Genomic DNA, 17,546 nt, shown 5'->3' on the forward strand with positions numbered 1-17,546 from the left:
CAAGAAACTAGATAGACCAGGTAGGGGCTGTTCTGCCACGTCAGAGCCAACGCCCCATAAAGTTGGAGGCTACAAAGGCACACTGTCTGAGGCAGAGAGAGCATAGTACACTCATAACCGGGAGGATCTGAAATGCTGGTATCTGTGGTTTGTGGGTGTAGCAGTGCAAAGGACACAGATCTGGAGATAGGTGGAGCGAGGCCCATGGGAAGGAAGGAGGAACTTGTTTACCTTCTTCCAGAGGAATGCCCCTGGAGCCTGCACCAGCTCAGTCATCTGAAAGCTCTCAGACACTTTAAACTTTGTTTAAAAACATTTAAAAAATGTTATAAACCATAAATAACTTAATTTTTAAAGGTTCCTTCAGTAGGAACTTCTTTTAGAGACCCACTAGTCTGGTGGTAAGACAAAATTTCACACACACACACACACACACACACACACACACACACCACTTTTATTATACTGATCTTTTGAGGAAGCTGATCTTACCAAGTCTACATTTCCTTTTTCCCTCAACTAAATGCATATCAAATATGTGATAGATGCTCCTTAAAATTTCAGTGGGAGGAGGGTCAGGCGGCGGCGGCGGCGGCGGCGGCGGCGGCGGCGGCGGCGGCGGCGGCGGCGCACGCCAGAGGCAGAGGCAGACAGATCTCTGTGAGTTCGAGGCCAGCCTGGGCCACAGAGTGAGTTCCAGGACAGCCAGGACTGTTACACAGAGAAAAATCATGTGCTACAATGCCAGGCAGTCACTAGGTTCTCTTCCTTAGACGAAACAGAGATATCAAATATGGCTACTTCAGCCTTCCTAAAGTAGAGACCAAGAACAAAACGGTCCTGTGTCACCACACATTGAAGAAAACGTGAAGGTCGTTGAGATGGCTCAATGGGAAAAGATGCTCACTGAACAAATTTGGCAACTCCTGCTTGATTCCTGAAACTCACATAAAGGTAGGAGAGAAGTAACTCCATAAAATTGTTTTCTAATCTACACACACACACACACACACACACACACACACACACACACTCACCAGACATACACACAAATGATCATTTTAAGAAGAAATGAGCCGGGCGGTGGTGGTGCACGCCTTTAATCCCAGCACTCGGGAGGCAGAGCCAGGTGGATCTCTGTGAGTTCGAGGCCAGCCTGGGCTACGAAGTGAGTCCCAGGAAAGGCGCAAAGCTACACAGAGAAACCCTGTCTCGAAAAACCAGAAAAAAAAAAAAAAAGAAGAAATGAGAGCACAGCCAATTTTCTTCAAAAGTGCTTGCAGAGAGGCCATCATCATTGAATTTGTTCCCGAGTTTCCCATTTACAATGTCTCGTGTTCTAGGGACACAAAGGTGAAAACACAGGCAAGGCCCCTCTTCCGGACGTCCACGATGAAGGTTTTCAGTCAAGTCCATGCAGTTTGGCTGAACTAAGATTGTGTGTGTGTTGTCGGACGTCGCTGTAAGTGCCTCCCTCTCCTTGGCTGAGTCCCATGACAAGGACAGTCTGCAAGCAGATGGCCCAAGTGCAGACCCTGCCTGGCTGGTCCTGTGGGGAAAGCGGTCCTTTCCTCTCTTGCCCCCGGAGACTGAGTGCCAAGTGCTTCAGGTAAAGCTGCCTGTGCACAGCACTAACCAGTTCTGGGTCTGTGTTTTCTCCCATTGTTAGGCTCTGTCCTCACATTTTTGAAATATGAGATATTTCTGTCTTTATTTATTTATTTATTTATTTATTTATTTATTTATTTATTTATTTATTTTGAGATAGACCTCATGAAGCCCAGGACCCATTAGGCACAGTAGGCCAGTTCTCTACCAGTGAATTATATCTACAACACCTGATACCTCTACCCCAACCCTCCAGAGACAGGGTTTCTTTTCTCTGTGTAGCCCTGGCTGTCCTGGAACTCACTTTGTAGACCAGGCTGACCTCGAACTCATAGAAATCCACCTGCCTCTGCCTCCTGAGTGCTGGGATTAACAGGATGCACCACCACTGCCTGGCTACCTCTACTTTTAAAAAGAAGAGGTATTATTTTTATGTGTGTGTGTGTGTGTGTGTGTGTGTGTGTGTGTGTGTGTGTGTGTATGCCTGAGGAGGTCAGAAGAAGATATCAGATTCAGATCCTTTGCAGCTGGAGTTACAGTATGCTGGGAACTGAACTCTGGTCCTCTGGAAAAGCAGGAAGTGGTTGTAACCACTGAGCCATCCCTCTAGCCCTGAGACAGGTCCTGATAGACAGGGTCTTGATATATAGTCAGTCACCTGATGTTGTTCTTAGGAGTTTCCTGCCTCTGCCTCCTGAGCACCAGGATTACAGTCGTGGGACCACAGCCTGTGTTGAGTACTGTTCTCATTCCCATATGAAGGCAATCAAGGGAGAAGGGCAAGGGGTTTTGTTGTTGTTTTTGTTTTTGTTTTTGTTTTTAAGAAAGAGTCTCAAGCTGAGTGTGGTGACACATGTCTTTTAATCCCAGCATCTGGGAGGCAGAGGCAGGCAGATCTCTGATTTCGAGGTCAGCCTGGTCTACCAACCAGTTCTGTTACACAGAGAAACCCTGTCTCAAAAAAACAAACAAGCCGGGCGGTGGTGGCGCACGCCTTTAATCCCATCGCTCGGGAGGCAGAGCCAGGCGGATTTCTGTGAGTTCGAGGCCAGCCTGGACTACAGAGTGAGTTCCAGAAAAGGCGCAAAGCTACACAGAGAAACCCTGTCTTGAAAAACCAAAAACAAACAAACAAAAAAAGCTCTCACTGGCTATACAGACCAGCCTGACCTTGAACTCACAGAGATCCATCTGCTTCTTTCTGTCTCCAGAGCACTGGGACAAAAGGTATGCACCATCACGCCTGGCTGAAAAGCATGGGTTATGCTAGCTGTGATCTAGGAAGCTGACTCAGACATGGCAGAGAATTCTCTAAGTAAAGCATCTGTGTTGTACATACTTGGTTTTAATCTTGAACTCTTTGTTGACCAGGGCATTTTATTTTGTGAATGCCCTAAGCAATTCCAGATGGTCTGTCCTTGCGTGGGAGGCTGGGCACGGGAGGGACACACACACACACACACACACACACACACACACACACACACACACACGTTTCCTGTTGGAGCCGTTTCTCAGCACTCAGAGCACTCGGCCGGCCTCACTAAGCATTGCAGGTAGCTTTGAGCTCTTTCTCTATGGAAGGCTTTAGCTTTCCTGACCCAGATTCTTGACCTCTTTCATACTTCTTCATTCTCTGTTTCTGAAACGGCTTTGTTATAGGGATGACGCAGTTCTCCGGGTGGATTTGTGACTTGTGCAGAACCACTGGGTAAGATTGGTAAAGAAGCGATTATTGTAAAATGGCATTCATCCAGTTTAAATGACTGTGTGTGTGTGTACGTGCACATACACATGTGTGTGTATGTTCTTCAGTGTGTGTGTGTGTGTAGAGGTCAGAAGATGACCTCACATGCCTTCCATCTGGTTTGAGACAAAGTCTCCTCCTTGTTCACCACTATGTACCGCAGACTCGCTGGCTGGTGATCTTGGGGGATTCTCCAGACTTGGTGTCTTGTCTGACTCTCGGAGCACCGGGGTCACCACTGTGGGCTACTGCCCTGACTTCACAAACACAAGTTTTCACACTTGTACAACAAAGGCTTTACTTACTGAACTGTTTCCCTAGCCCCACCCAATTCCATTTCTTTGGAAACTGGGTCTCACTGAGTTGTGCTCACTGGCCTGGCACTTCCTATGCTGATCAACTGCCCTTGAATTGGCCGGCAATCCTGGCCCCGCCTCGTCAATTCTCGGATTACGGGCAAATCCCAGCATATATGGCTTAAATGACTTTTATGGGAGGCAGTAGTGAGGATTAAATCTACAGCCTATCTCGTGCTAGGCAAGGACTCCACCACTGACCCAGAATGCCAGGTGTTCTTTTTTTAAAAAGTAAAATGCAGCTCGAGGGATGTCTTAGCTGTTGAGAGCACCTGTTGCTCTTGTGGAGGACCCAGGTTCCGTTCCCAGCACCCACATGATGGCTCACAACCATCGGCAACTCCAGCTAGCCAAATACTCATCTATACAAAATAAAATAAATAAATCTTAAAAAAAAATTAAACAAACAAAACCAACTTCTTACCCAGACAGGGCTTTGCTAAATTGTACAGGTTGGCCTTGAACTTATGAACCTTTTGCCTCAGACATCCATGTGGCTGGGATTACAGGCCTAAACCCCCAGGCCCAGCAAATCAGATCATTCATTTCCTTCGATGTCACAGCCTTGCCGTCACCCCAAACCATTTCCTTCCTGTACTACTGCAGAATCGCCCCAGCTTCTCCCCCTCTTCAGTCTGTTATTAAGGCAGCCACCAAAGCAGTCCAGTCCAGTTGGCTTAGTGTCTTAGGAGCTCTTGTCTTCTCTTGCAGTGGACCTGGGTCCATTTCCCAGCACCCACACAGCAGCTCACAATCACCACTGAGTGAATGAAGGCATCAGTCTCTCATGTGCACACAGACATACATGCGGGCAACACACACACACACACACACAAATGAACAAATCTAAAAACAATATTTTTTAAAAATCCAGAAACAAGCCGGGCTGTGGTGGCACATGCCTTTAATCCCAGCACTTGGGAGGCAGAGGCAGGTGGATCTTTGTGAGTTCGAGGCCAGCCTGGTCTACAGAGTTCCAGGACAGCCAGGGCTACATAGAGAAACCCTGTCTCAATAATAATAATAATAATAATAATAATAATAATAATAATAATAATAAAATCCAAAAATGTAAGTTGGGATTGATGAGATGGCTCAGTGGGTAAGGCACTAGAACCAAGCCAGACTAATCCCCAGACCCTGCCTGGTGGAAGTGACTGCTTGGGATGATCCTCTGACCTCCACATGAGTATTACCTCACATGCCTACAAATACTCCTACAAACAAACAAACAAACAAACAGTTAAAGAAAAACAAAAAAGAATGGCCAAGGACCTGGAGAGAGGGCTCAGCAGCTAAGAACACTTGCTGCTCTTCTAGAGGACCAGGGTTAGTTCTGAGCACCTACATGGCGGCTCACAAACAAGCATCTGTAACTCAAGTTCCACGGCATCCAGTGCCCTCTTCTGGCCTCTGTAGATATTGCATGCACTTGGTGCACATGGAGGCAAATGCTCAAACACAGAAAAATAAATAAATCTTTTTAAAAAAATCAACAAGGAAGAGCTAGGTTGGCAGTGCACAACCTCAGCACCTCAGCACTTTAGATGGAGTGGTTAGTGGTTCTCTGTGAGTTCAAGGCCAGCCTGGTCTTTTTTTTTTTTTCTTTTTTTTCGAGACAGGGTTTCTCTGTGTAGCTTTGTGCCTGTCCTGGAACTCACTCTGTAGCCCAGGATGGCCTCGAGCTCATAGAGATTCGCCTGCCTCTGCCTCCCAAGTGCTGGGATTAAAGGCGTGCACCACCACTGCCTGGCCAGCCTGGTCTTTGTAGAGACCCTAAGAGAAAAGAAACAAAGGAAGAAGGGAGTCATCTGGATGTGCCCATAATCCCAACACTGGGAGACTAAGGCAAGAAGATTGTGAGTTCCAGACCAGTCTGGGCTATATAATGAGACCTGTCTCACAAAAACAAAATGGAGAGAGCCACACACAAAAAAAGAAGCAATATCAAATCAAAACCGAGCAATATCAACAAAGTCATACCTTGTGTCTTCTCTAACCAAAACCCTCCAAGAGGTGGCTGACGACAACCGTTATCTCCAGCTTCAGGGAATCCAGTGCCTTCTTCTGGCCCATCCGGGTCCCTCAATACATATTTATTTATTTTTTAGTTTTTTGAGACAGGGTCTATTTATGTAGCCCTGGCTGTCCTGGAACTCACTTTGTAAACCAGGCTGGCCTCAAATCCACAGAGATCCACCTGCCTCTCCTCCTGGGTGCTGGAACTAAAGGCATGCACCACCACCGTCCAGCATAAATAAAATTTTAAATAAAATAATCCCTCCTTTGATTTCCTCTTTTTTCAACAGAAAGCCAAGGGCCTTCTGGAGTGGCGTCTCTTCCTTTCCCTCGGCTTTCACCGCTCTGCCCATCTCTCACTCTTTCCATTACTCAGTGAGTTCTCACCACATGGGCTCCTCGGTCCTTCTCCACACACTCTGTCCACACTTTAGACATCTCTCCCATGGATAAAATGTCCTGGAAGTTCCTTCTTTCCTTCCTTCTTTCCTTCCTTTCTCTCTCCCTGATTCCCTGCCTCTGAGACAAGGTTTCTCTGTTGCCTTGGCTGTCCTGGAATTCATTCTATAGACCAGGCTGGCCTTGAACTCAGATCCAACTGCTTCTGCCTCCCAAGTGTTAGGATTAAAGGCAGGTAGCACCAACACCCAGCTAGGAAATCTTTTTCTTTTTTAAGACAGTGTCTTCATTGGTAGTGAACTTCTGCCCTCCTGGGTTCTCCCATTGTGCTGTAAGCCTGTACTTAAGACCTCCTCCCTCCTTCAATAAACGGCATTCGGCAAAAAAAAAAAAAAAAAAAAAAAAGCCAAGTTACAACACAGTAACCAGACTTCATAGTAGAATCCATGACAGCCACCCAGACCTCCTCCAAGAACATAGAAAGCATTCAACATTATGTAAAACTCTGTAACAACGCAGGATTTTTTCTTTTTCTTTTGTTCTTTCTCTGTTGTAGAATACTATTTTAAGGTGTGTTACTTTTGTTTATATTGCATTTATTTAACTCTGTGAAGCTGTGATACTGTGTCTGTCTAAAACACCTGATGGTCTAATAAAGAACTGAATGGCAAAAAAAAAATTAATTAATTTAAAAAAATGTCCTGGAAGAACATGATCATCAGTCCCCTGCTTGAAAGTTATCTTGTGGGGCTGGAGAGATGGCTCAGTTGATACAGTGCTTGGGAGGCAAGTATGAGAACCTGGGTCTGAACTCCAGCACCCAAATTAATTAGAAGGCCTGAGGAATGGTCCCCAGCACCCACATTAAAAAAAAAAAGCTGGCGCATGCCTTTAATCCCAGCACTCAGGAGGCAGAGCCAGGCGGATCTCTGTGAGTTCGAGGCCAGCCTGGGCTACCAAGTGAGTCCCAGGAAAGGTGCAAAGCTACACAGAGAAACCCTGTCTCGAAAAACCAAAAAAAAAAAAAAAAACTTCAGGGGTAGATAATGCTGCTCCCACAAGCAACATGTTATTAAACAAACATTCCCATTCTAGGTGTTTTTTCATGGAGGCCCCAGAGGCCTAATACAGACAACTGCCCATGCTCTCTTGCTGGACCTAGGGCCTCATGTATGCTAGGCAGCTGCAGTCATGGTCTGTGGAGGCCCACAAAGGTTTCCTAGTGAGATCTGAGCTTGCTTTACCCAGCAGAGCTGCATTAGAGGATTGTTTGACCATGTACGTGGTTTCTAGGTAACTGAAGGGTCTACACATGGCTGAGTTAGGGGGAGATCTTTTGCTCCACCCCTTGGCATTCCTATAAATAGCCCTTTTTATAGACAGAAGGGGCTGGTGGATAAGGATCTAGGCCCTCCCAAGGCTATCCTTCTAAATCTCTTATCCCTCACTCCTCAAGAGTGCCCTGGGGTAAAATGTGGGAGTGGGTCTCCCAGCTGGCCTCTCACAATAGTCTCAGAACTGTTTCCAGTTTTCTCTCCTTATCTTACAGAGAAAGTGTTCTCAAGGTGATGCTTTGCCTACAGCTTTGCCCTTTTAGGAGTCTTTTTCATCCGTGAAAGCAGCATAAGCTAATAAAAACCTAACCCTAATAATTAGATGAATGTTAAAACATTTTATGAGGTTGCAGTAAAAAGTGGCCAGGCTTTGCGTAGCCTGTGGCATTGAATATTGGTGTAATCTTTCAGAAGAGCGACGACTTGACTCTTGAGGAAAAGAAGATAAAGGAGGACTGAAGGCATAGCTTGGTCTGTGTTGTGCTCGCCTTACATGTACAAGATTCTGGGTGCTCTACCCTGTGTGTAGACACACACACACGTTAAATAAAACAAGGAAAATAAAAAGAGCCGAGGATGTGGTCCGTGGTTCAGTACTTACTCAGCTTGGAGGAATCCCTGGGTTTGACACTCAGAACTGCAACACACACACACACACACACACACACACACACACACACACACACACACATAAAGACAGCTCAGTGTGTTGGTTAGTTTGTGCTTGACACAAACTAGGGTCATTTGGGAAGAGGGAAACATAATGGAAATATATTGCATGAAAAAAATTGGTTGGGTGGTGATGGTAGTGGCAGCGGTGGCTGTGGGGGAGCACGCCTATAGTCCCAGCACTCAGGAGGCAGACCCCTGTGAGTTTGAGACCAGTCTGGTACACAGTAAGTCCCCATCCAACCAGAGCTACATAGTGAGACCCTGTCTCACAAACAAGACAAATAAGCAAAACCTGTTCTTAAAATCCTAAATAAAGCTGGGTGGATCTCTGTGAGTTCGAGGCCAGCCTGGTCTACAGAGTGAGATTCAGGACAGGCACCAAAACTACACAGAGAAACCCTGTCTCAAAAAACAAAAAGAAAACAAAAAAAAATCTAAGTAAATAAAACAATGTATTTCCCAACTCCCCAAACCGGAATTTCTTTGTCCTCCCCATTACATTCTTTGTTTAGCTAAAACTTTTTCACAGTTCTTGGCCTCAGATTTTTAAACCTCAGCGATATTGATAGTCAGGGGATCTCTCGTTGTTCTAAACATGGCAAGAAGCTCTGCAGTGTCTCTGCCCTCTATTACTAGATGACAGTAGTGGTGCTCCCAGAAGGCCTTTAGATTTTGACAAAAGTTTCCTGAGGACTTCTGGGTGAGAGAGAACTCCTGGACTAATTAGGAATGACCTGGCTTCGAGAGGGGGGGCGCTGGCTGGCTATACCCAAATGCCACCACAAGAGGTCTCCCTAGACCCCACAATGATTTGAATTAGTCCTCCATTGGGCTGTGGGAACCACCAAATACTTTATCATTTGGTGGCAAGTGACTAAAGGTTTAACTAAAGCATCTGATTAATTGCTGGTTCAAACGAATTCCAAATAAATGATGCACATATTCTAAAGAAGTACGACAACTGCTTTTTTCTTTTTGAAGATTGTGTGTGTGTGTGTGTGTGTGTGTGTGTGTGTGTGTGTGTGTGTGCGTGCTGTAAACTGTGGAGAAAGCTGACTGACACAAACTATATAGCCCGATCTCTTGGGTGGGATGCCAGTTAAGAACAGAGAAAAAATGTAAACATCTCAGGAAATAGGAAGAGGAGGATTTAAAATGTACTTACTGGTGCCCTCACTATAACAAATGTTAATAAAACTGAGAAATTGGGGAGCGGGAGGATGGTGCCTGCCTTTAATCCCAGCAGAGGTAGGTGGGTTTCTGTGTAGTGAGTCTTTCTCTGTTCTGCCAGCTCCCAAATAACGACATGGAAACTTATTAATTATGAAAGCTTGGACTTATCTTAGGCTCATTTCTAGCTAGCTTTATAGCTTAAATTAACCCAATTCTATGAATCTATGTTTTGTCTCATGGCCTTTTACTTCTCTTCCATCTTGCACCTCCTGTTTCCTCTCTGTCCTCTGGTGTCTCTTCCCCTTCTAAGCTGATCTCTTCTCTCTCTGCCTGGAAGTTCTGCCTAACCTCTTCCTGATTAGCTACTGACCATTCAGCTCTTTACTAAACCAATCAGAAGACACCTTGGCAAAGACACATCTTCACAGGGTACAAAAAGTTTATTGCACAACATTTCTGGGAATTGGAGGTCAGCTTGGTCTACATACTGAGTTCCAGGCTAGCCAGGGCTACATAGTGAGACCTAGTTTCCAAATTAAAACAAAACAAACAAAAAACCCAAAGCTGGAAACATGGATCCTCACTGGGTTCAAGAGGTTAATTTCCTCACTAGAGATTTCCTTACTGTGGCTAATAGTCCATGTCACATGGCACACTAACCTTACTGGGTTATTCTGAGGGTCAGATGAAAGTGTATGAGATGTCCTGCAACCCACGAAGGGCACCATTGCCTGGGGAATGCAGTTTGTTTTTGCAGCTCCTTGCAAATCTTCCTGTGAATTGTCACATGGAGTGTATGGAGACAGATGAGGAAGGTTCAGACCAGAGATCTGAAAAGAGAGTCATCTTGCTGGCTCCCGATTCCTCTTCTGAACAGAAGGTCTTGGGTTAATGTTGTAGAGTATTATTTTCAGGTGTGTTACTTTTGTTTATGTTGCATTTGTTTAACTCTGTGAAGCTGTGTTACTGTGCCTGTCTAAAACACCTGATGGTCTAATAAAGAACCGAACGGTCAATAATAAGGCAAAAGAAAGGAAAGGTGGGGCTGGCAGGCAGAAAGGAGAAAACTGGGAGGAGAAAAGTAGTAGCCAGAGAAGGAGGAGACTCCAGGGGCCAGCCACCCAGCTACACAGCAAGCCATGGAGTAAGAGAACGGGAAAAGCCCAGAGTCAAAAGTAGGTTAAAAGTTAGGGAAAGCTAGCAAGAAACAAGCCAAGCTAAGGCCGGGCATTTATAATTAAGACTAAGCCTCTGTGTGTGATTTACTTGGGAGCTGGGTGGCAGGACCCCCAAAAGGACAGCAACAGCAGGTTAAGCTGGGCATAGTGGCTCAAGTCTCTAATCCCAGTGTCTTAGTGTTTCTATGTGAAGAGACATCATGACCACAACAACTCTTATAAAGGAAAACATCTAATTGGGGCTGGCTTACAGTTCAGAGGTTCAGTCCATTATCATGGTGTGACATGGTGGCGTGCAGGCAGACATGGTGCTGAAGGAGGAGCTGAGAGACCTACATCTTGATCCTCAGGCAGCAGAAGGAGTCTGTGGGGCATGGCTTGAGCATGTATGAGATCTCAAAGCCCACCTCCACAGTGACACGCTTCCCCCAACAAGACCACACCTTTTTTTTTTTTTTTTTGGTTTTTCAAGACAGGGTTTCTCTGTGTAGCTTTGCGCCTTTCCTGGAACTCGCTTTGGAGACCAGGCTGGCCTCGAACTCACAGAGATCCGCCTGGCTCTGCCTCCCGAGTGCTGGGATTAAAGGCGTGCGCCACCACCGCCCGGCAAGACCACACCTTCTAATAGTGCTACTCCCTGGGGGGGGTCAAGCATTCAAACACGTGAGTCTATGTGGGCCGATCCTATTCAAACTACCACACCCAGTATTTGGAAAGCGAGTTAGAGGAAATTACCTCAAGTTTGAGGCCTGCCTGAGCTGTATATAGTAGGTTCTAAGCCAGCATGGGTGTGTTAGGATTTCTATTGCTGCGACAAAACACCATGTCCAAAGAGCAAGTTGGGGAGGAAAGGGTTTATTTGGCTTGCACAGCATTGCTGTTCATCACTGAAGGAAGTCAGGACAGGAACTCAAAACAAGGCAGGATCCCGGAAGCAGGAGCTGATGCACAGGTCATGAAGGGGAACTGCTTACTGGCTTGTCTCCCCTGGCTTGCTCAGCCCACCTTCTTATAAAACCCAGGACCAGCAGCCTAGGGATGGCACCACCCACCATGGGCTGGGCCCTCCCCTATTGATCACTAAATGAAAAAATGCCTTACAGCTGGATCTCATAGAGGCATTTCCTCAGCTGAGGCTCCTTCCTCTGATGACTCTAGCTTGTGTCAAGTTGACACACACAACCAGCCAGGACACTGGGATATAGTGTCAGACCCTATATCAAAACAATAACCAAACTGGCCGGAGGGCCCAAGCTGGAATCCCTAGCACAGTGTCAAGCTGGGCCTCCAGCTTCAGCACTGGGGGAGGGGATGAGGAGAGGGAGAGGGGGATTGCTGGAGCTCATTAGCCAGCCACTCCAACTGAATCAGTGAGCTCTGGGTTAGTGAGAGACCCTGTCTGAAAAAATAAAACGGAGAGGAAGACATCAAACATTGACCTCTGGCCTCTACATGCATGCACACATCCATGCACCTGTACCCAAACACACACACAACAGCAAATCGAGATCTTCAGGCTGGAATATAGATAGCTTAGGGACAGTGGGAGTGTACACAAGGCCCTCAGTTTAATCTCCAGCACTGGCCAGGGTTGAGGAAGAGAGAGAGAGAGAGAGAAGCAGGGGAGCACTCTGTGGTATACTACTTGCCTAGCACATCAGAGACCCTAGGTTCAGTTCTCAATATGAGGGTCTGGTAAAGGAGTTAAATGCAGAGACGATCCCAAGTCCATAGCCACACCAGCGGCTGCACCTGTCACCTATGTAGCTTTCTTTGTTATTAAAACATTTTTATATTGTATTTGTTGTATTTTAAGAATGGCAGGAAGGAGTCACACCATACAACAGGGCCCACGTGGGAGGTTTATTGAGGGGAGGGGAGAAAGGGGGGCAGAGAAGTGGGCAAAGACTGGTCCCTGGGGACTAGAGTGAAGAAAGGGATGGATGGGATGTGGGCAAAGTGGTTGCAGTTGAGGATGTAGCCTGTCAGGACTCTAAGGGCAGGCCAGTACAGATGCCTAGATGCTAACAGTATCTATCTATCTATCTATTTATCTATCTATCTATCTACCTACCTACCTACCTATCTAATTAATTAATTTAGTGTAGATAGATGTGTGCATGCAAGGACCACGGCCTACATGTGGAAGTCAGAGGACAACTTCTGGGAGTGGGTTCTTTCCTTCTACCATGTGGGTCGTGGGATCGAACTCGGGTTATTAGGCTTGATAGCAAGCACCCTGCCCCACTGATTCATCTTGATGCCCCATCACTTGGGGAGCTTTTAAAGCCATCTAAGTCTTGGCTCCATCTCAAACCAATTAAATCAGAATTGCCTTGGTATATTTTAAAACATCTCCAGGTGATTCTACTCTATAAGCAAATCTGAACTCTGGTCCTAATTTATCTAAAGTCAGCTGGGCCAGGCTTGGTGATAAATGCCCGAAACTCCAGCACTCTGTGAGTTCCTGGTCAGTGAGGCCCATATAGAGTCTCTGTTTCAAAGAACAAACAATATTCCAGGTCTGCTGGCACACACCTTTAATCTGGAGGCAGAGGCAGACAGAACTCAGTGAGTTCGAGACCAGCCTGCACTACATGATACATTCTAGCTATCGAGAACTACATAGTGAGACCCTATCTCAATAAATATTAAGTTAAAAAGTCAGCCCAATTTCATATAGGAAGGCTGACCTTGAACTCACAGGGATTCACCTGCATGTGCCTTCAGAGTGTTTCGATTAAAGGCATGTATGTGTTCCCATCCCTGGCCAATGTATGTTGTCCTTTAACCCCAAGAAATTGCTGGAATTGGAATACTGCCATCAGCTGAGACTAAAATAGAAGTCTGGCTAGTCAAGTTGCTAGGCACCAGATGATATTGTCTTTTGACGAATGGAAATGGATCCATTTCAGTGTTATTTGAAGAACTACCCATAAAGGATGGGTAGTTGGCTACAGAATTATTTACCACTCTATGCTCTGGTAGTGTTCCAGCCTGTTGGAAGCTCCTCTGGCCTTTGTAAACTCGGCTCAGTAACACTCACATTCACACACACCCAGGACAAGAACAAAGTGCAAGGTCATGCTCATCGCATACATAGTGAGTTTGAGTCTAGCCTGGGTTACAAGAAACCTTATCTTAAAAGACACACCCAAGCTGGGCGGTGGTGGCACACGCCTTTAATCCCAGCGCTTGGGAGGCAGAGGCAGGTGGATCTCTGTGAGTTCGAGGCCAGCCTGGGCTACAGAGTGAGTTCCAGGACAGGCTCCAAAGCTACACAGAAAAACCCTGTCTCAAAAAACCAAAGGGGGGGGGGGGAGACAAACCCAGCAGACCAGGTGAGGTCACAAGCCTTTAATCCCAATTGGGAGGGAGAGGCAGGTAGATCTCCTGAGTTCCAGGCCAGCTTGGTGTCTACTTAGGGAGTTCCAGGCCAGCCAGGGCTACTTTTAAGACTGTCCCAAAACAAACAAAACAAGACTAGAAGCCTAGTGGTGGTGGTGGAGGTGGTGGTGCACACCTTTTTAGGCTTTAATCCCAGCACTCGGGAAGCAGAGGCAGGCAGATCCTGTGAGTTCGAAGCCAGCCTGGTCTACAGAGTGAGTTCCAGGACAGCCAGGGCTACACAGAGAAACCCTGTCTCAAACAAACAAACAAACAAACAAACAAAAATTAAAAACCAGGACTAGATAGATGGCCCCGTAGTTAAAATTGTGTATTGCTCCTGTAGAGGACCAGAGGAGATTAGTTCCCAGAACCAACATCAGGCTGTTCATAAGCATGTGTAACTCCAGTTCCAGGGGGCTTCTAGCCTCCAATGACACATGCACTTATAGGTACACACACACACACACACACACACACACACACACACACACTTAATTTTTTAAAATAGCAGTCTTTTTAAATCGCTGTCTATTTTGTGAGGTATAAATGGTGAAAAAGGATTGCTACAGTGCAGGACTGTTGAGAGGGTTTAGTGAGTGTAGACCCATGCCACAAAACCTGATGTCCTGAGTGTCATCCCCAGGACCCACGTGATGGAAGAGGAGAACTAACTCCCTAAAGTTGTCCTCTGACCTCCACATGGGTGCCCCCCTAAAATAAATACATGTATGGTAGGGAGTAGTTTTTAAAATGTTATTACAGGACAAAGTAAAATGTAAAGGGCCACATACTGAAAAGGAAACAGGAAGTGTTTGTATCAACCTCTCCAGGGTGGAATTTGCCTTTTCCCCTGACACGCCTCAGTGAAAATGGGGCTATACATCATAAATCGATTAACACAATGGATTCACTCAGAAAAATATCACACTTGACAGCTTTGGATACAATAGGATTATGCAATTGTTCTTTTTCTGAAAACGAAGCCCCAAGCACTAATTGGTCGTGTGTGGTCTCGAGTTTCCAGCTGCCATTTGCTGATGGGCTGAGAGTTTTGTAGATGTCGAGCTGTCTTCCATCCCATTTTGGTTCTATTTATTAGGACTGAAGGGATCTTTACCTGAAGTTTGGGGAGCACCTAACGATGACACTGTCTACACAGGACCACAGTGACGTCCAAGGGAGCTAGAGTTAGCACCGGCTTCTATTATTACAAGAAACATCTTAGAGCCAGGCAGTCCCAGGGCTTGGGGACCTGAGGAAAGAGGACCAGGCATTCAAAGTTATTCTCAGCTACATAGTCCAGCCTGGGCTACATGAGGTCCTGACTCACGAAAACAAGAAAGACAACGAGCAAACAATCTCATAAGGCAACCGTGCTGAAACAGCTATTCTGGTTGAAGTGGTCAGGGCAAATTAAGTTACTCTGCCCTGTGCGGCTTCACCTGTGGGCTACCCAGGACTGGGGAAACTTCCAGGGAGTTTGAACTGTACTGAACTGGGGGCAGGACTCAGTGGTAGAGCATTTGTCTTACATGTTAGAGGCCCCAGGTTTGATTGCCAGCATTAATAAATAAATTAAGTAAATAAAAAAATTACAAAGTGCCGTTTAAAACATTTGAAAACTCACGAATGAGCCGGGCAGTGGTGGTGCACACCTTTAATCCCAGCACTTGGGAGGCAGAGGCAGGCGGATCTCTGTGAGTTCGAGGCCAGCCTGGGCTACAGCGTGAGTTCCAGGAAAGGCTCCAAAGCTACACAGAGAAACCCTGTCTCAAAAACAAACAAACAAACAACAAAAAAACTCACTAACGTGAAACTACTGATGTGTTGTGTTCTGAGGGACTCTGGAGTGAGTCCCTGCACAACTACTGTAAGAACAAAAGGGACAGTCACCTGACCAGCAGCTGCCACCAGCCTTTTTTTTTTTAAGATTTGTTTTTGTTATTTTTATTTACGTGTATGTATGTATATAATGCCACCCACATATGTGCATGCTCCTGAAGGTCAGAAGAGGGCATTGGGTTCCCCAAGAGCTGGAGTTACAGGTAGTTGTGAGCTGCCTTGTGGGTGGGTGCTGGGACCTAACAGAGGTCCTCTGGAAGAGCAGCAAGTGCTCTTAACCACTGAGACGTCTCTCCAGCCACCACCACCCTTTTTTTAGGAAGAAAATATCTATCTTGCCAGGCAGTGGTGGCACATGCCTTTAATCCCAGCACTTGGGAGGCAGAGGCAGGTGGATCTCTGTTAGTTCGAGGCCAGCCTAATCTACAGAGTGAGATCCAGGACAGGCACCAAAGCTACAGAGAAACTCTGTCTCAAAAAACCAAAATAAATAAATAAATAAAATAAAATAAAAATAAAAAAATCTGTTTTGCAGGTTGCCTTAAGAATGGATCAGATGCCTATCAGTGGTTGTGCCTGCTTTTAATCCCAGCACTCAGGAGGCAGAGGCAGGCAAATCTCTGAGTTCGAGGCCAGCCTGGTCTATAAAGTAAGTTCTAGGACAGCCAGGGCTACTCCAGGAAATTCTGTCTTGAAAAACCATAAACAAACAAACAAAAGAATGAATCAGACACCACTCTGTATGTGAGGTACTCTGGATCAATGGAAACAGCTATTTTATTAAAACAAGTGTATGCCCAGAAAGGTCCAAGGTACTTAGCAACAGTCTGCAAGGCACATCTTCAGCTACATTCATGCCTGAAAACAGTGACTTGGCCAGAGCTGAAAGCAGTTATTGTACATAAAGAAACAAAGCACAGTTACAGTGTCTGTCCACACAGAAAGATGGCACCAGGCCCTCCTCTGTGATGTAATGCCAGGGGACTTTACTGATGGGAGAGCATTCGGTCAGCCTGTGAAGGGCCCTTCCCCCTCCCAACAGGGGCAGAGCTGAAAGTTTTCCCAGGTGGGATGGCAGTGTGAGAGCGTGCAGCCTTTACCCTTCAGGAAGTTTCCATTGTACTGTGATTTTTTTTTTTAATGCAGCCTGCCCCTTTTATTACAGAACATCCTGAAGTTTCAGGTTCAGCATGTTCATACTTGAAAGCAGGACTGCTATCCTCACATCAGCACACTGAGAACAGACCCCAGCCATTCCTGCCTGATTCCCACTGGGTGCAACTCAGCCCGGAACCTGTCAGGAGGAGTGACCAGGTGCCAGATGCTGAAAATGCACTGTTGATCTGATAAGTTCTCGCCAGCGGGGCCTGGCAGAGGAGACAGATATCTGATAATTCTTCCTAGGGAGTGTGGAGGGCTGGGTGATGTAATGGAGCTATGAATAAAGTGCTATTCAGGGCACTAGGGAGAGAAACATTAATTTCGTTAGGGAGAGTAAAGGAAGATCCTTTAAAGAGACATTTGATCTGCCCTTTGGACTGAGTCACCAGGCAAATAGCTTTTCTTTTCCAGTACCGGAGATCAAACCCAGAGCCTTGAACATTCTAGGTGAGCACTGTACCACTGAGCTGTTCCTACTGGTAGTATCAATATTCTTGATTTGTTTTAAATATTAAAGATTCTTTCCAGGTTTGGTGGATAGATGTGCTGAGACAGATTTCAGGTGATTGGGTCCTTTTTTTTTTTTTTTTTTTTTTTGGAGCTGAGGATCGAACCCAGGGCCTTGTGCTTGCTAGGCAAGCGCTCTACCACTGAGCTAAATCCCCAA

At 46.1% G+C, this 17,546-nt stretch overlaps 1 non-coding gene across 1 annotated transcript; it reads right to left on the reverse strand.

Moving 5' to 3' along the window:
* Positions 1-17,473: 17,473 nt before the first annotated feature.
* Positions 17,474-17,546, reverse strand: Trnaa-agc (transfer RNA alanine (anticodon AGC)). Its single transcript has one exon. It is a non-coding gene; the product is annotated as a tRNA-Ala (tRNA).

This window comes from Peromyscus californicus, unplaced genomic scaffold (assembly GCF_007827085.1).
Source record: "Peromyscus californicus insignis strain IS unplaced genomic scaffold, ASM782708v3 Scaffold_3__1_contigs__length_106647218, whole genome shotgun sequence".
Taxonomy (NCBI): domain Eukaryota; kingdom Metazoa; phylum Chordata; class Mammalia; order Rodentia; family Cricetidae; genus Peromyscus; species Peromyscus californicus.